General features: G+C 52.3%; 1 long non-coding RNA gene across 2 annotated transcripts; it reads right to left on the reverse strand.

Annotated features, from left to right (window-relative positions):
- Positions 1–3946: 3946 nt before the first annotated feature.
- Positions 3947–12622, reverse strand: LOC311444920. 2 transcript variants are annotated; one of them, XR_014698129.1, is made up of 4 exons: positions 12496–12622; positions 5928–6084; positions 5611–5777; positions 3947–4496 (listed from the first exon to the last, which is right to left on the reverse strand). It is a non-coding gene; the product is annotated as an uncharacterized lncRNA (long non-coding RNA). The 2 variants fall into 2 exon arrangements; XR_014698130.1 differs by having other exon boundaries at positions 3947–5777.
- Positions 12623–19599: the final 6977 nt, after the last annotated feature.

Consider the following 19599-nt stretch of genomic DNA (forward strand, 5'->3'; position numbering starts at 1 on the left):
CTGCGGGCGGCAGCGGGGCTCCGGGGCACGTCGGGGCCGGACTCAGCCCCGCGGTGCCCCCGCAGGCAGCGCCATGGCCCCCGGGAAGAAGATCACGGCCAGGATCAAGAGGACGCTGCCGGTGCGGGGCCCGCAGGCGCCCACGCTGAGCGAGCTGATGCGCTGGTACTGCCTCAACACCAACACGCACGGCTGCCGCCGCATCGTCGTGTCCCGGGGACGGCTGCGCAGGTTCATCTGGATCCTGCTGACGCTGAGCGCCGTGGGGCTCATCCTCTGGCAGTGCGCGGAGCTGCTCTTGAACTACTACAGCGCCTCGGTGTCCGTCACGGTCCAGTTCCAGAAGCTGCCCTTCCCTGCCGTCACCATCTGCAACATCAACCCCTACAAGTAAGGTTGTGCTGGCCGCCGGGCTGGCAGTCCCGGCCCCGCGCTGCCCTGGCTGCAGGCACTTCGGGCAGAACGGCCCTGCTGCTCCTCAGCACCTTCCCTTCCCTTCCCTTCCCTTCCCTTCCCTTCCCTTCCCTTCCCTTCCCTTCCCTTCCCTTCCCTTCCCTTCCCTTCCCTTCCCTTCCCTTCCCTTCCCTTCCCTTCCCTTCCCTTCCCTTCCCTCACAGCTCATCAGCTAACACACCCGCTCTGTGCTCTTGCTCTCAGACACCTGTGGATCACAATCTCTCTCCACTTACTGCCTGCCGAGCCGCAGCTCTTGGTTTAGCTTTCTGCTGGAGACGGCCCCTGGCGGGTCTGTGGCACTCTTCAAATTTCCTTCTCCCTAGGATGGCCGTTCCAGGATTACAAACAGTGACATCTCCCGAAGAGGGGAGAGGGAGCAGCTGTCACTCCATTACCTTTCTTTTCCTAGGGGATGCCTTGACTTTTTCTATCAACAATATCTTTTTCCTGCCAAATTACGCTTTATGCTGAGGTGTGTTCTGCTGCCAGCTATCTGCCCCAGTCCCTCCCTGCCGTCCAGCTCTCCAGCTGCCTCCTGGCACAGCTGCAGAAGTCACATTTCCACACGTGCTGCCTCCTCGGGCTTGCTGGCAAAACCTCCCGGGAGCTCGGGAATCGGCTCAGTCTGCTCTGCTTACGATGCTCCCTTCCCCGGTCCCTTCCCTGAGCCCTCTCAGCCTCTCCCCACGCCGATTTAAATGAGTGGGGTCAGAAGCGGTGGATGCGGGTCTGTGACAAAGAACCCACTGAGCACTGAGACGCGCAGCGGGCAGCGTGCTGCAGTCAGGTGGGGAGTGCGGTGAACGACACAGTGTTCTCCCGTTTTCTCTAACACAGGTACAGTTCGATGAAAGACTACTTGTCAGAACTGGACAAAGAGACAAAAAAAGCACTGGAGACTTTCTACGGGTTCTCAGAGGGCAAGTCCAAGGTGCGCCGTTCGGCGGGTGACTGGAACGAGACGGAGAGCCACTTCTTCAATCAGATCCCTCTGCTGAAGTTCGAGGACTTCTCCAGGACGGCCACTGACCTCCGCAGCGGGAGGAAGAGGAAAATTGAGGGCAGCGTCTTTCACAAGGACTCCTCCATCGTGAACTCCGGGGATTCAAACGATATCATCGGCTTCCAGCTGGTGAGTGGCACCCTTCCTTGGGCAGCAACCTCCTGCTGGGGGCACTGAGGGTGTGTTTGGGGGGGTATTCTTTGGGGGGTTTTATTGCTCGCTTAGTGGCGCGATAGTGAATGAAGCTCTGCCCACCCCTCTGCCCAGTCTGCCTCCGCACCTGCCTGCAGATCCATCTCCCGCTCTCTGGAGGAGAAACGCCTTCCTGAAGTCTAGCCAAAACAGACTTAGTGCCATCCGTGACCTTTCTTTTTGGCCTGAAGCATTTGACTGTATCATTTAGCCCTGAATGAAAGGTTTTTGGTGCCCCTTTGTCCTCTTGCTGCCACTAGAACTTCAAATGTGATTATTACAGTGGGAAAGAAATGATACACACAGACTTTATAGGACACATCATTTCTTTCCGTCTGAAATGCTTTTTCTCCTTTGTAATTATCAGTGCGATGCAAACAACAGCAGTGAGTGTGCACTTTATACGTTCAGTTCTGGTGTTAATGCTATCCAAGAGTGGTACAAACTGCATTACATGAACATCATGGCTCAAATTCCCTTGGAGACTAAAGAAGAATTGAGTTATTCTGCTGACGACCTTCTATTGACATGTTTCTTTGATGGCCTATCTTGTGACAAAAGGTCAGTGCACAGAAAATACCTGCCAGCTTACCGGTTTATTTCCAAGTATGTCATACGTAGGAATTTAATATTCGGAGTTTGCTGAATTCCAGCAAGAACCAGCTCTATTTTTAAATGAAAGCAAACATTCGTGTCTTAATGAACTTCAATTATGCTCTTTGATTTCATTTGCCTCAGTGTTCTGCTCTCCACATTTCAGATAAACTCATGTTTTTTGTCAGAATTGGATCTACCTGCTTATGATTGCTGCAGTGCAATTCCCGTGTGTCTTGGTAGTGGGAGAGTCATCCCTTAATGCCGGGATAACGGCAGAGCTGCCAGGTGCAGCCCTTGGGATGAAGTTGCACTTGTACATGGCTTTAGCAATTTTCCCACTGCCACGTACAAAGTGAGCTGCATCGTAACTCTCACCTTAGCAGGTAGAGCTGAAGCTTTTCTGGAAGCATTTTGGTTGTGTCTGTAATCATAAAATATTTTATTGGAATTAAGAGAGATTTGCTTGACTGGGAGGGGAGGTTCTCAGGAAAGACATGAACGTGCTTGAACTGCAAGGGTGTTTCCTCAGCCTCTCCTACACGGCCGTGGCTGTGACATCTTTTCTGAAAAATGAAGATTCATGTTCCTTTGGACACTTGACTGTTGAATGAGAAAGGACTCTGCCCCCTCCACTGCCACCTTCCTGCTAGTTCAGAAATCTGCCCCCCCACTCTCTCAGCCCCGACTCCCACACTAAAACCTCTGAAATCTTTCATTTCCTGGTGCTGTTAAACCAGATCATATTTCCATGTAGTTTCAAGATATTAAGGGAAAAAAAGAAAAAGAAAAAAAAATCAGGAAAATGAAGTGCTTACACAAAAAAAAAAAAAAAGAAAAATCCAAATCCAGTCCTGCTATGTTATTGGCCAAAAAAAAAAAAAAAAAGTCCAAACCTGCTGAGTTTCTGCCAGAGCCAGTTAAAACTGCAGAGGGCAATGCAACAATATTTGGTTTCTTTCAGGCATTTCACCCGTTTCCATCACCCCCTGCACGGCAACTGCTATACCTTCAACAGTGGAGAAAATGGGACGATCCTGAGCACCTCCACCGGAGGCAGCGAGTACGGTAAGGAAACTTTGCTTGCGGAGGAACTATTAGATAACGAGCGGTTCAGTGAACTGGATCCTGCTGGAGAGTGATTGATGTGTTGGCTCTAGATGTGCAGTCTGATTGGGGAAGTGCCTGTTTGAACTAGTGCAAACTGTTGCCAGAGAATACAAAGATAATATCATTGCATCACTAGTGTTTTCCATCTGAAATTACTGCTTTCCAGTTATATAACTTCTTAAAGTAAGTTTCAGCTGCCTTCTAAGGAGTCGTTGTTTGTTTGTTGTACTTGGGGCTGCAGAGGGACACCACTTGCTCTAAGTGTCTCAGTCTAGCATGGCAGAGGCATCGCCTGACTGTTATAATTCCACTTAAGGCCAGGTAGTGTTGAGTAAACTCTGGTGCCCTCCCTGAAGAGAAAAAATTGGCTCTGGCTTCTGGTTTAACACTGCTCCTACCCCATCTCTGTTCTTCAGGATTGCAGGTTGTTCTGTACATCGACGAAGCAGACTACAACCCTTTCCTGGTGACATCAACAGGAGCCAAGATCATTGTCCATGACCAAGACGAGTATCCCTTTATTGAGGACATCGGCACAGAAATCGAAACTGCAGCGGCCACCTCCATAGGGATGCACTTTGTGAGTGACAGCAATCTTGTTTGCAGGTGCACGGCATCATTTCTATGAACCAGGTGTAAATGTGAACCAGTGCGGTGTTTGAACACAGCCAGCTGGGAGGGCAGCTAATTCCTCATTTGTACAGCTGAAGCACCCCTAGGAAAACCCTGTGATAGCACTATTCTGAACAGTTTTCTTTTCTGAGGATGGAAAATCTGTTCTTTATAAACCAAGCAGCTACTGGGGACCTTGTTTTTTCTCCCTTTTCTCCAGCCCCTTGGCTTTACAGTATCTGTGTTGTTTTCACAGCAAAATCCACAGCCACTGAGATGGGCTATCAAATGCATGGCCATCAAACGGCTATCAAATTTCCCCCAATTAGTGTAGTGCAAACCAGGCGTTTGACCCAAGGGGCTTCTTTCTGTGGTGGAGAAGTGAAAGCAGTGCCATCAGGCAAGCCAGACTTTCCTTTCATCTGGATGGGCTGTTAAGTGAGCGCTTTAGTTCTGCCTTTTCTTCACTGATGGCTGGTTCAAATGCATCAGGGATCCTGCTTATCTGTCCCGGCTGGGTGTGCCAGATCTAGATAGTCCATGCATTAGAAAAGACATTAAATACAAGGCTGACTGCTTTAAAATGTGCAAATAGCTAACTATCTTCCAGCTGTCTGAAAAGCTGGGGCACCAACTGCTTGGTCTAACCAGCAGGGATAAATGCTGCCTAAAAAACAAATAGAAGGCATCAGAATGAGAATGGTGGGAAGGAGGCAGACCCTCAGAAAGTTGTATTTCTTCTGTAACTCTTACACCATGCAGGAGAAAGCCACTGCAGAAGGAATATCAATATTTAATGCAAGAGTTCCTTGGCACAGTAGATTTGAACCGTTGCATATAGTATAAAAACAAGAGTGAATACATCCTGGTGGCTGCGTTTAAGATTTGGCATGAGAAAGTGTTCTGATTGCATCCTAATGTATCAGCTGAAACAGAAGCTCAACACAGTTTCTGGACCCAAAACAAAAGCCTGTATCTGGTGATCGCTGTACTGCCAGTGAAGCGAGACTGCAGAGAGCCTGCTGAGGGGGCTGTGGTTATCAGGACAGGGCTGTGGTTATCAGGACAGGGCTGCGCAGCCGAGGGGCTGGATCAGTCCCTGTACCTGCATCCAAACACGGGAAGGAGGACACAGGGATGTGCTGCACACAACCACTCTACTCTGTAGGCCTGAGCAGGGCAAGGGACGTTTTCCAAATGCAAATGTCAGCGTCTAGGTTCCTAATCACTCATGTACTTCTGCTGTATACCAGGACTTCCCACACACCCCCACCCCCAAAAATATTCCAAGATGTTTGGAATGCAAACAAGGTATTGTTTGGTAGCAGTTTCAGTACTTCAGTTAAATATTTAGTTTGGAAATTATTTCAGTACCTAAATAAACAAGTTTGCTTTCATAGGGGCATAAGCTGTGACAAAAAATAATAATCTATAAAAAAGATTGATCATCTGCCAGGGAGTATGCTCGCCAAGGCAGGTATCCTGGCATCAGATTGTCTACAGAAGTTAAAAGAATAACTACCAAAAGCTGGTTTCATTTGTTTTTTTCAGAAGTTGCCCACCTGTAATACTGAAATCATACATTTCCGTGTTTCCCCAAAGAGAGGTTTGGGCATATTTCTAAAAGAGCCAATGTGTCCTACCTTTTATTGTCAAATTCATGATTGGAGACTTGGCGTTTCTGTAGTGCAAACAGAAAGGTGATGCTTGCTGTCAGGCCTGATCTCAGTAACCTGTTGCTCTACAGTCAGTACCTTACAGCTAGGCAGGCATTTATCAGCCTTTGAAGGACCAGCCGCTAATGTAAACTCTGTACAAAGATGAGTGAACAGATTCTTAAATAAGTGACATTTCTTGTCGCATTTGGGCCACTTTCTTTGCTATAAGTAGATAATTATATCAAAAAGATAGCGAGTTTGGGGCTGAGGGAGGTACAGCTGCAGGAAGCAGACAGCCTAACCTGAGGCAGGTCTCGTGAAGCTGAGGGCTCCCAACTCCACGTGCAGGCACAGCACTTGGCATTTCACAGCTCTTCTCTCTCGGCATAGATTGCAGAACAGGAAAAGCTGTTAGCATTCAACAGAGTGGAAGGGTCAAAGCAGTTCGTGGAAACGGTCCTGAAGGAGATACAAACATTTGGAGTGATTTTGGAGAGGTGCTGTTGAGCACTAGTGGAGCCCGAAGTGCTGCTTTACCCGCAGAGCAGGAGCAGCCAGCACAGCAGCAGCTCGGGGCAGCGCAGCTCTCCCCAGGTGCTTTCTCTTCAGGATAAGTGGTACATGGTCACTAAGACTCTGCAGTGAGAGAAATTACACTGATGAAAGACTCTGCTGTGGAAAATCCTCACTGTTACAGTTATACTACCTCAGTATTCCTGCAGAGGTGGCATACGGAGGCACTAGATGAAGCTAGAACAGCACTTTGAGAAATGAACTGTACAAACCAGAAAACCTTCATTTTGACAAATCATTTGAGGTGGCAGAAGGTAAACGTGCTGTTCAAACCACCCCATCACTGAAAGTTTTACAACCACAAATGAGCTGCCAGGAGATTCTTTGGTTTCTCTGATGTTCCCAAACCAAAATTTGCTCTTTTCTGGTTCTCAGACTCGGTCCCGCAAGCTGAGCAAGCCCTACAGTGACTGTACAGAGACTGGTGCTGACATACCAGTAGAAAACCTCTATAACAAGAGCTACTCCCTCCAGGTAAATCACCGTTGCATTTGTTTTTTATCAATTGCTTGAAAACTACCTTCATAAAAAGCTCTACAATATTCTGTAGTTCAGGATCTGAGATTGTTAACAGCCCAGGCATAGGGTCACTGCTTTTAATCACTGATGCAAGATACCGCAGCACTTTTTAGAATCAGAGTTTTATTCCTAAGTGGTTGATGTTTGAAGTTCCCTTAGGCACCCTGTTAGATAAAGAAGGAACATTAGCTCATTAGGCAATTTTCAAGCACTGTGAGACTGGAAAATATTGGCCAAGTAAATGTTGCAGCTTAGTAACCCTTGAAGCCAGAAATTGTGACCTTTAGGACTCCAAGAATAACAGATACCATCTAATCAGTATCCAGATAGCAGGATGTTTGTTTACAGAGTAAGTTTCCACTAATTTTCCTTGGTTTCTGTAATTGGGTCCTCTTGGAGAGTGTCAGTTGTTCTGATACTCTCCACTTGAAGAATCACAATTACATTATTAGCTGCTGCTTTCTGCAAATCCTTTTCCTCGGCTGGATTTTTATTTTATGGGTATTAAACCCAAAATCTGCTGTGATGTATTGCCTAGCAGGATCACACAGACATTATCTGAGGCTTTAATAACAGTACTTCAAGAAAACTCAGGGCTCAGGAAGGCTGGGACTGGGAACAAAAAGATGACTAGGAATTGTGAAAGAAAAGCTCAGTTCCTGCTTGCTCCAACTGATTCAGCATTTTAGTAGAAAATACTGACTACTGCCCTTTTAATCCTTACAATTTCCAATCTCCAGACATGAACCAACACAAAACAGTCAGAGCTGTGAACATTTTCAGTAGCAAGTCACTTCCCCCACCTTGTTGAATCATGGACCAGGTGGCATTGCAGACCAAAAGCCTCTGTGGAGGTTTTGATGGAAAAAGCAACAACAGGGCTGCGAGGAAAGGGGGAGCATGCACACAGTCCTCCCCCTCATAAAGGATTATATTCCTATTCCTTGCACTATCACCTAAACGCTCCGCAGCACTTTCTGCCCATCTTTGTGTTCATTGGGGTTCCCATTTTGTTGCTGCTGCCACGAGCAGTGGAGGTTTTGGGGAGCCAGGGGCAAGTGCTGCACAAGCATGGGGCAGAAGGCAGCAGCCCACATTTCTGACCCACCAGGTCTTGGTTTCTCTCCCCAGATTTGCCTGCACTCCTGCTTCCAGAAGGCCATGGTGGAGTCCTGTGGCTGCGCCCAGTACACGCAGCCGTTACCTGCCGGGGCAGAGTACTGCAACTACAAGAAGAACCCCAACTGGAGTAAGTGCTGGGACACCCCCACCCCATGCCAGCCGCAAAGCCCTCAGCACAACACGGCCCTGCCTGCGCCTGGCACCCACACAGCGGGTGGGAAAGGGGATCTGTAGCCCACACAGCGCTCACACTGCAGAGCACGGGAGCTGCCTCTCGTTTGGATTGTGTCTGACAGTTTTCCTTATTGCTTGTCACTCACACACACCACAGGAGTGCCGAGTGGAGGACTTGACTGTGTGAGGCAATCATGCATGCTTACAGCAAGTGACAACTACTACTCAGTATTTTGCAATATTTGTAGGGGAAATCTTGCTATCCCCATCATGGAGGCGATGGCCCCAGGGGCCACCTACACCCCCTTCGCCTCACTCCAGCATAGGCAGCAAAAGGTCACTGCTTTTCTCTCCAGCTTCTCAAACAGCTCCTGTGTTCCCTTCTTGCAGTGTACTGCTACTACAGACTACACGAGAAGTTCGTGAAGGAGCAGCTGGGCTGCCAGCAAATCTGCAAAGATGCCTGCAGGTAAGCCCTGCCCCAGGGCAGCGGTAGGGCTGCGCGGGGGCGTTGGGCTCACAGCTAACAACCTGCCCTTCCCCGCAGCTTCAAGGAGTGGGCGCTCACCACCAGCATCGCCCAGTGGCCGTCCATCGTGTCAGAGGTCAGTTCCCAGTTCTGCTTAGCCATGACTGCAGAAGGAGGTGCTAAACAAACCCCAAAGTTCAATGCAGTGGCAGAGGGGCCAGGGGATACTCGTTAGCCATGACACTAAGTTTGGGTTGTGTCCTCTTGGGGACAGCTGGCTTGTCACGCATTTGGTCTGGGAGCCCAAGCTGGTCCCAGGAGCTGCGGAGCCTGAGCTCCCTTTCTAGGGTATTTCTACATAAGTGCACACAGCTATAGTATTATTTTCTATATTTTTTCCAGGATTGGATGCTTCGAGTTCTCTCTTGGGACAAAGGGCAAAAAATCAACAAGTTGAACAAGTAAGTTTCCATTTATATGTTTCTAGCTTGCACCTCAAGCTCAGATATAATCTTAGCAGCCCTAATGATGGCAATTGGGGAAAAAGCTCCCTTAGAGCAGCCCAGCCCTACTGGTCCAACTGGTTATTTGCATAGTTTTTCAGTATGTTTCATGTTATTGTTTTACTAAACCCTCAGCCGCCTTCTGTTTCTCCTCTCAGGACGGACCTCGCAAACCTCATGGTGTTTTACAAAGACCTGAATGAGAGATTCATTTCGGAGAATCCCACGAACACGGTGAGCACACAGCAGGAGGACAGCTCATTCTCCTGCCGGGCTGGAGGCTTTCCTCCAGCCACAGGAGGGTCCCGTCCAGGCAGAGGCAGGAAACCTGGTGCAGCCAGGGGTGCCGAGTCCTGCCCTTTCACAGCCCTTCTGCCCAGCACCTTTTCAAGACACCTGAACCCCATGGGCTACCCCAAACATGCACAGAGCTCACCAGCCTCCCGCCACAGCAGAGCGGGCAGGAGGGGACCACGCAGGTGGCAGGGGAAGGGCTCACGGCACTCTGCGCCAAACCCTGGGTGCAGCATCACTGCAGGCACGCACCCACAGGAGCTGCTGACCTCGTGCTCTCTTCTCTTCCAGATCGTCATTCTTCTCTCCAACTTCGGCGGCCAGCTGGGCCTTTGGATGAGCTGCTCGGTCGTCTGCGTCATTGAGATCGTCGAGGTCTTCTTCATCGACTCGCTTTCCATCGTAATGCGGCGCCAGTGGCAAAAGGCGAAGAAGTGGTGGAACGACCGGAAAAGGGAAGGGTCGGGGAAGCCTCAGGTCGGCGATGTGGAGCGGCAGGGCCACGACAACCCCGTCTGCATCGACGAGGACCTGCCCACCTTCAACACCGCCCTCCGCCTGCCGCTGCCCCAGGAGAGCCACCTGCCCAGGACTCCCCCCCCAAACTACAGCACTTTGCGGCTAGAGACCGCCTTCACGGAGCAGCTGCCCGACACACTGGAGGCTGGGCAACACTGACACTTATTTATCCGCTCATCCAGGTGCCAAAGTCAGAGGTGGGTGCTGGACCCACGTGCCTGGGGTGAAAGGCACGCACCCAAGCGAGCACTGAAGGGCTCTTGGGTCAGACCCTTATTCAAGGATTGAACTTGCAGCCTAAGATTCTCTGAGCAAAGCTCAGACGCAAAAGCCAAGGGCTCAGAAACATTAGGAACTTCAAACAACATCAATTCCCAAGGTAATTATTGCAGGAGATGGCTGGAGCAGGATGTAGCACTGAGCTGGGATGTCTTGCCAAACAGAGGCGTGTGTTTGCAACCAACTACCTGCACCCCATTATTTGTGGGCAGGAATTACTCCACAGCAGAAGATTGATGCCACATTGACTATCAACACTAATTGCTCTCTGCTGTGTGGCTTGACTTGTGGGAAAAACACGGGGCTTTCAGGAACGCAGCATGACATTTTCAGGAAGGGTAAGGACAGAGGCTTGGGAAGAAAAGAAAATGGATACAAGGAAAGCTCTCAAGCTGAGTTTTGATTAGGAGCCTGATTCCAAAGGCTTGAAGAGCTTGTTATTCTGGGGTGAAGAGTTAGTATAGTCACCGATGTGCTTGTAAAGCAAGTTATTCACAGCTTGAGTCGGAGAACCTAAGTCATCCCAAAGTAGTCATCGGAAAGGGCACGAAGCCTAATTCAGCTTAGAGTAATGAACCGCATATTCTGCAAGCTTGTTTCATTTAATGCTGCTTGAGCTGCCTTTAAACGTAGCCTTGGAGTAACTCGTTAAGCTCAGCCACTGATTACTTCCCAGCAGCCTCAAAGGGAGCCGGCTTCTCTTCCTGCCCAACCCCAGGCAAGGACTTTTTCTTCCCGCAGCCGCCGGTTCAGTGCCCCGACGCTGCCCGCGGTGGTGCTGCCCAGGGAGGGGACACAGCAGGGCTGCTGCTGCCCAGGCTCTGTGCACCGCCCCGACAGGAGGGGGGCACAGGGCGCCTCTGCCCCCCTGCTGTGTCCCCAGCCCCACACACACCGCACACCCTGCCTCCCGTGCACCAGACCCTCCCTGCACTGCCACCGTGCTGGGCAGAGCCAGTGCCAGGCTTTGCGCCATTTGTTCAAGGCTGCTGCCCCTCCCCATCCTCTGCTGCCCCTGCCCGTCCTGCAGGCGAGACCTCCTCGACAGAGGTCCCCGCCTTACCTCCGCGAGCAGGAGCACCTGGCAGCCAGGCGACAGCAACACTGGCTTTGTCCGAGCACGAAGCAGAGCTGTGGCTTTCCTTCCCGAGCCTGTAGCTGTCTTCCAGCAGGCTCACGCCCTGCAGCTTGTTGCCCAAACACCGGCAGAGCTGGCTCTGGGCCCCGCAGGGGCCATCCAGGGATACCCGGCAGCAACAGCATCCTTCCCACAGCCCCAGATCCTGCACCCGGCCCTGCCTACTGCAGCCTCTCTGTAGCCGACCAGAGCACACTGTGTAGATGTTGAGCAGCAGATCCTGCACTGGGTTGGCTGCTTGGGGATTTCATAGTGAACGCACACGTGCGTGTGTGTGTCAATGTGCAAAGTCCCTCTCCTGCTTTCTCTCTCTAGATGAACTTATTTTATATAGGAAAGTGAGAATCCAGAAAGGTTCTTTAATGTGCAATAAAATATATTTTAATTGGATTATTTAAATAGCTGATAAACTGAAAAAATAAAGATATATTTTTGAGTAAGTGCTTGTTCCTATTTTTTCCCCACCTCACCTATTAAAGCAGCAATGTGCGAGTTGTTTCCCTGCAGGCAGCCCAAGAGATGCCAGCACTTTCCCATGCCTGCCCCAGGGTTGCTGTGCAGCAAACTCCCCAGGAGTATGTAGCCTAAAAGAGAGTCGTGTTTCTGTAAATCTAAGTGCTGCCTTGGCAGCACAACCCGAGGAAAGGCCAGGCCAAAGTGCCCGGTGCCACCTGTGCTTTCAGTACTTGTCTGCAGCCCACAAGGCAGAGAGGAGCTGCGGGTTTGACCTGCAGGCACACACATCATGCCTGGTGCTTCCCTTCAGACAAGCTGTTGGGCAGCCCTGGGAGGCCATCAGGGAGAAGAGAATGGATTTCACCCTGCCCCAAAGCCCCTTCTCTAATGGGCGAGGATGAGGCACTCAGAGCAGCCAGCTGCTTGCCCCAGCCACCCTTACTTGCTGGGTCCCCCCAGCAGTAGTGCTCCTTACCCCCACACTGGCTGTTTGGGACAGCAGGGAACAGACAGGGGGGAAAGCTGGGACAGCCTGCAGGGGCCAAACACACACCACGTCTGTAACGCAAGGGGAAATGGCACTGAGCTGCTGTGACTACAGCAGCAAGGAAGGCAGAGCAGGTCTAAGCCAGACAGCATCTTACAGAAAGCCTCCTTCCAGGCTGATTCTCCTTTATGTGGGAGCCAGTTTGGCTCAGGAGCACCTGAGACAACTTCTTACACATGCAAAGAGCTCCTAGAAGCAGTGTTAACTCTAGCTCTTACAGGCTGTAACCTCATGAAGATTGAAAGTTGAGAAAAAGCAAAACCAACACAAAGTCTACCTGAGAAACGCTTCAGAGCGGGACACACCGCAGTTCTTTGGTTCTTCGTCAGAACGTGCACGCACAGCAGGCAGCAGCTCCCTGCCCAGCTCACACCAACACAGCAGCAACGAGCAGGGGAGGTGACAGCACAGCTCTGCCCAGAGCCCACTCACACAGAGACTCCTGCCCCCAGGCCCCCCAAACCACCACCCCCAGCTGAGCCCCCAGAGCTCAATTAAATCAGCTGGCACTGATGAAGCAATCTGCTGCCCCAAGGAAATCCCCTGTACCTGCTGCCCCTTGCACCACCCTGTGCCATCCCGCTGGCATCTTGGGACCTGGGGACGGGACAGAGCAGCAGGGGCTGCAGCCATGGGGCACGATGTGTCGTACGTGTCCTGGTCAGGAGCAAGGGCATCATCACTTGGTGTTGAGGCATTTATCAAGGGCAGACAGGAGCTGTTCTCAGGTTGCTGGCACTACGCAGCCAAAAGAGCCCAGCCCTGCCTGATGAGGAGCTCAGGTCCCAGTGAAGGTCGCAGCCCAGCCCAGCAGGGAGCCACCACGTCCCGCTCTGCAGCTGGGGGGTCCCTGCAGCCCACCTCCCTCCGTGGGGCCGGCCCAGCACCTGGCACCCTGCGGGACACAGCAGGGCCATGGCCATGTGCTGCTCCCTCAGCACCTGCATGCAACGGCCACAGCCGTGTCCCCGCCATGCCACAGCTGCTGCCCCCACGGGTGGGCCACAAGGCGCGGCTGGGGGGACACGGCCCGGGGCAGGAGCCGTGCCCTTGGTGCGGCTCCGCAGGCACCCTTCACATTGCTGGCAGTCAGGCATCACGTGCTGCTTCCATGTGCTGCCACAGACTGGTTCCCACATCTTTCTCATATCTACTTGGGAATTCATAAGAAAAAAATAAATAAATAAAGCCCTGCAGTGCCGTGAAGTTCTTGTTATAGCAGAACCCGACAGATGGCACTTCCACCAGTGACACCTCTAGAAAGTTCTTTAAGCAAAAGCCTTCTAAAACAGGGTGGCACCAATCCTACAAGAAATCCGGTGTAGGAAGGGGGCGAACAGCACACCTGGTAACTGCAGTACTTCTGGGGGAAAACACAACCCGGCCGGGAGCAAAGCTGCTGAGGGGTCGCCTCCCCGCTGACCCTGCCGTGAGCCCTGAGGGCAGCTGGAGGCTGAGCTGCCCCCGGGGGCTGCAGAACCACAGGTTGTCTGCGGGTGACTTCAGTGCCTGCTCCTCGGGGCAGGAGCAGCGTTTTGTCCTTCATAGGAAGAGCCCTCAGGAGGCAGGCAGCCTTCGCAGCAGCTCCAGAAATGGATTACTTCATCATGAATTAAATATTGAACTTTATTGAACTCCTGAGTCATCTGAAACACCAGAAAGGTCTGTGGAATGGTAGGAGAATTGGGTCTGACACCTGCTGAACATCATAAATTCAAAGCTATTGAGCAGCTTGGCTCGAGCTCCATGGGAACAGCATGCAGTGAGGTTGGCGGCTCAATCTCCCCACACGAGGGGACCTGGGGGTGCCCGGCCAGCGTGGTACAGGCACGGAGGGTGCCCTGCCAGCCCCACACATCCCCACACACCCCTGCTGGGGGAGGACGAGGGTCCTGGCTCCCCAAGACCAAATCCACGGCCTCAGAGCTGCAAGGCAGCAGGGAGCCGCCGGCAGCAGGCCAACAGGTTTGGAAGCTGAATGCCTCATGAATGTCAATGGGGCTGGGCTGGGGAAAGGCATCTCCAGCACATGCCTATGGAAAACCCTTTCAGGCTCCAGCCTCCACTGGTGCCTTGGGATAAAGAGGAATCCTGGGGAGGCTGGGACACGTTGCAGGAGCAGTGGTGTGTGCGACTTTACCCCTTCATTGCAGAGAACAGGGAGCCAGCCCCGTGACTGCCAGTGCTGGGGCCGTCCTCCAGGCACCTGCGAAGGGGCTGGTGGGGCTCTGAGGTTGTGCTCCAGGGAGCACCGGGCAGGCCACAGGCTCTGAGCACGCAGGGCTGCCATTCTGCTGCGGGGGCTGTGGTGCCCCCTGTGCCCAGCGGGGCCGCACCAGCAGCCGCTGGTTCCACAAGGCAGGGCCCAGGCTTCACAACCGCACTGCCACAGGGCAAACTCCTGGCTCCTGCGCCTCGGTACTCACAGCCAAGCTGCCACTGCAGGAAAATTCCCTTCTCTTGCATTTCTAGCACAAAGAACTGGGCTTTCAAGAGTACTTTTCCTTCGTGCCCTGAAGCCAGGTTGCAATCAAAGCCCCTGGCTGTAAGAAAATCAGTTCTGCCTCACCAGCCCCGGTAGCAGCTGCCACTACTTCCCAGGAAGTCTGTATTGAAGCAAGAGATGCTTTAGACACACAGAAATGACTCCCCTCTGCTTGCAGACATGGTCTGGGGCTCCCTGGCCTCAGCTGCACCCAGGCTTAAACTGCTTGGATGCTGCGAGGGGCCAGGGCATGCGACATGGAGACGTGGGGCAGGCAGGTGTTCAGCTGTACGAAGTCATTGCTGCAGCACCAAGGTGTCAGTGCCCGTTGCAGCAGACACCACAACGAATGCAATGGGGGCGGCAGGCAATGCCCCGTGACTCCCAGCCCTGCCGAACACCAGCTTTCTCCATCAGCCAGACCCACTCGGGGCAGGACTGCTTTCAGGTTGAGCTCCAGCATCCCAACGATGAGCTGGAGCATCCCAAGCAAGCAGCCCCAAGCGGTGACAGCGTGTGAGCGGTGCCAGGCAGGTGTGAGTAAGTCACCTTACGCAGTGACTGCAACAGCTGCCTCCGGAGTGAGATGCTCTGAGGGCAGCTCTGGCACTAATCCTGACGCCGGCATCTCCCTGCGAACAGGACAGACCGGGCAGGCGTGCGGGCACGGACGTGTCCTCCCTCCTCCGCCAGCCTCACCAGGCAAAGCTGTTGCCAGCACCAAGGCAGAGAGCGCTGATCACTGACAGGCACTGGGGAAGAGTGAGAGTTTGTCAGAGTGTAACTGGTGCCTGAGGAGGGGGGGGGGAGCGACACCCCAGCCCCACGAGCTGGGCTTCACCCACGTGCAGAGGCAGCCCCGGAGTGGAGATTGTAGGCATGTTGGTAAGGACCCATTAAAGTGCAAGACTTGGAGAGGTTTGTGAGGAAATGCAGAATTTCTGAAGAGCTGCCTTGCAATTAGGACAAGCAGCAGCCTGCCCCATTTAAGGGCCACCTCATTATCAGGGTTGTGTCCCTTTCCCTGGCGTGGGGAGCTCCGTGAACTGCTGTGTGTTAGCAAAGCAAGCCTCCAGCCCGTCAGTTCTCATGGCTCCCTTGGTTTCTGGCTATAAAAGCATCTCATCTCCCTTTTTATGTCTTACTGCTTTTTTAGTTCAGTGAGTACAAAGAAAACACAAAAGAGACCACAGCAACATGGGACCTAATTTTACGGGCGCTTTTCCTCCACACTTCTAAATGAAATCACCAGGCAGGCACTCGGCACAGTGAGAAACCAGACCCGCAGGATTTAAGAGAGAACACAAAGTCATGAATGAAAAAAAGAGGGAGAAAGAGAAATTCAGGATGAATCAGGAGTTTCTCTCTCCTGCCGGTACCTGCTGTGGCACAGCTCCCTAATTCCCTTTCCCATGCAGAACACGTCCTTCACACAGCAGTAAGATCTGCATTTTTTCAGTATGTGCATTACTCATCCTGACCATGAAAAGTACAACTAAATGGTGCCAGCGTAGATAACAGCCACCACACAGTGCTTCGAACCATAAAGGGCACGGCCTCGTTAACCCACTCTCCCCACGGCAGCCCACAGCTGAGCCCCCAGAAAGCTCCTTGGTGAAGACCAGGGACGCTGGCTAACAGAGCGCTGAGCACAGAGGCAGGGCAGCGCGCCTGGACGCACCGGGCCCATGCTAATGCAGCACCCAGCTGAGCTGGGGACATGGGACAGGGGACGTGGGACACAGGGCACGTCCATGCCCCCTGCCACGGCAGGGCAGGGCTGGCTGTCCCGCCTGGCACTCAGGGCACCCGCGGTGTGGGCACGTGGGCGGCGTGGGCACGGTTTGCTGTCCGGCACCGTGCCGTGCGCGGCGCACCACGGAATGCAGTGCGGCGAGTTCCTCGCAGCAGGCCGCAGTGCAGGCTGTAATGCTGCTAATGCGGCGCTTCCCCTGCCTCACGCTGAGATCACGCTTCGGGCTCCGGGGCTGACCTGGGAGTCGCTCCTGCTCCCTGGCCCGGTTGCAACACAGCCCGATCTATAAACACAAAAACACATCCAGCTCCAGGACCACAGACGACATGTTCTTGGCATTTTTTTCTCTCCTGTATCACCACCCGTGCTTTGGCGCATTCTTGTCAGATTCCCATACCCACTCTGGCTCTCAACATCCCTCCTGAAGCAGCCGGGGGGCTCAGGTCCCTCAGCAGGGCTGACTCCCCAGTGGTTTCGGGGCGCTGCCCTACACTGCCCAGGACCCCGCTCCCACTCTGCCAAGGCTGCTGTGGGCAGCGCTTCCAAAGCAGCGGCAGCGCTGGGCGCAGAAGGACGCAGCTCACGAGCGAGGCCCCTGCCCGAGCTGGCTGACGCAGAGCTGAGGAGGCGCGAGGCTTTGTCACTGCCGGCCTCCCTTCCTCCTGCTCACCCGAAATCAGAACTCCAGGATTTCCAAACAGCTGAATGAGACTGGCCCTATGCAGCATGATGATACGTGATCATTTCTCTGGCTCTTTCTGCTCTTTTTTTGTCTCAGATATGCTTCTAGAGATGGAAAAGCAGATGCATTTATATGTTTATATACGTATTTATTCACTTGAAATTAAAAACACGCTACAGTCCCCAAAGAAGATGCGATTGTCGTGAAGCATGGCTAAATCTAGTTGCTAGTCAGAGTCACCATGAATCACGGTGTTTTCATAATGCTATATTGCTACAGTTCCTTCTCTGTTACATTTTAAGACCTTCTCACTCAAGTTTACATAATCAATCCTGAAAGGTACAACATGTTCCTTGAGATAAACACGACTAGTAATCATCCCTTAGTCTTGTTCTTGTTATAAAAGTTCATTGGTCACAGAATATTTTACATTTCTCCCCCAGAGCATGGGAAAGGGCCCATAAAGCAGCAGCCGGGGACCTCTGCAGAGCTTCCTCGTCTGCACCAGCTCCGCCAATGCTTTATCAGCTGTGCTGCGCTCCCAGGACCCAGCATGCCGAAGGCACCCTGGGCCATTGCCTACCCCATGAAGCTGGAGCAAAGGCAGGGTGGTCATTTTTCCCACTAAACTTTATGGCAGAAAAAGCAAATGCAATTATTTCCCTGTCACGTCACTGAACACAGAGTGTATCTGGGAGTAACTTCACCTGTGGCAAATCCCTGCCTGAGCACCGAGCCCTTGTGCTGTGCATCCTGCTAGTTTTAAGGCCACAGAGGTGTGCAGCCATAGGGTTAAACTATCAGTCGTTAATAGATGGGCTAAAGTAAGTTGGGCCTGAAATAGGTTTTGTCCCCTCTTTCCTGTTCTGAGCCAAACAGGGCAGTTGGAGCTCCCTGAATTGGAGGGAGCGCATGGAGCCCATACCCCGGCAGTGCATGTCCCTGCAGGGACCCCACCACCCCGCCACCCCACCGCCCATTGCCCCACCACCCCATCACCCCCCCGCTCCCAGCCCCTCGGCGCCAGGCAGCGGCCGCCAGCGCAGCGGCTGTGGGAACGGCCCGTGGGGACAGCTTCCCTCCTGCCTCCCGCTGTAAAACACACCAGTCTTCACTTTACTGCCTGATCTTTGTAACGCAAACAGAGATTAGTTAAAAGGTTTTATACGTGGTGATTACCCGTGTAACTCGGCTGGTTATGTTCAGTATCCTTTGACTGTGACTTCACCGGTTAAAACTAAATTACTCAGTATATTATTTTGTTTAGTAATGGCGTGTTTCTGATAAACCAAGCAATTAAAGTGCTGAATGAGCCTGGTTGCACCCTAGTTAGGAACAGGTGATGCCATTTCACTAGACAGTGCAGAACAGCAGTGTTCCTGCTGCCCGGGCTGCAGCTCCTCACCACAAGCAGCGGGTGAATCCAGGCGACGTGGAGCCGTGCACTGCTCCCTCTCCTGTGAGCAGGAGGGCTGCCTGCATACACCAGTTGTCCAACTGGAAGCCTCGCTGCAGAAGTGACTGGTATTGAGCACGTACATCTCGCAGTTAAATGGCATCCTAATTAGGTCCTGAGCGGTGCACACGTTGAGCCCTGGCTAGGACTGCGGCCAGTGCTGTGCTGCCTCCTTGGGCCAGGACAACTCCGGAGGGGGGCAGCACGGTGTGGGGCTCCAGCAGAGGCTGGGTAGATAAACACAAAATAAAAAAAAATAATAATAAAAAACAAAGCACCTCTCCCTCTCCATTTCTGGGTCTCAGAGAGCTTTTCCACTCACCAAATGCTGCCGCAGAAGGGCAGCTCCCTGAGCAGTGTGATGGCCCCGGCGGCAGCGGTGGCACCACGGCACCAGGGCTGGACACCCCGGATGGCGCCCACCCCCCCTGCTGGGGGGCATCATTGGGCCAGAAGAAATGCGGGTTTACATAAATGAAGGAACCAGTTATGAAAAGCTGTACGGGTTGTCCAGTGACCTGAGTGTGACTGCTGCGTGACTTCTTCCCTGTGGAACTGTCCCAGGATCTCTGAGTTGGGCTCTGGCACAAACACCTCCACTTATTTATCTTATTTTTTAAATCTATATTTACATCTTCACTTACAGCTATCCCAGAAGCCTTTTCAACCTTCTTTGTATCAACTTCAGTCACCATTAAAATATTTAACTTTACCAGGTAAATTTAGGACCAGCTGATGTTTTAGACATTACAGATTAGATCGATGGTGCCATTTTCTGTGCCAGTTTGTCCCGTGTACCTAATTTCTCAGCTGTATTTAACCACTGTCAGTAGTGCATCACGCTAACATAACACACAATGCCCTGGGTGTAGAGGAGATGATCGCAGTGTTTTTCAGCTGTATTTTTAGCAGGAGGTTTTTGCTTATGAAATAAACTTTCTCATGAAGCAAGTAGAGAGACAACGCAAAGTCAAGCAAAATCCAAGGTCATTTGGCTTCATT

The sequence above is a fragment of the Aythya ferina genome (genome assembly GCF_964211825.1).
Source record: "Aythya ferina genome assembly, chromosome: 15".
In the NCBI taxonomy this organism is placed as follows: domain Eukaryota; kingdom Metazoa; phylum Chordata; class Aves; order Anseriformes; family Anatidae; genus Aythya; species Aythya ferina.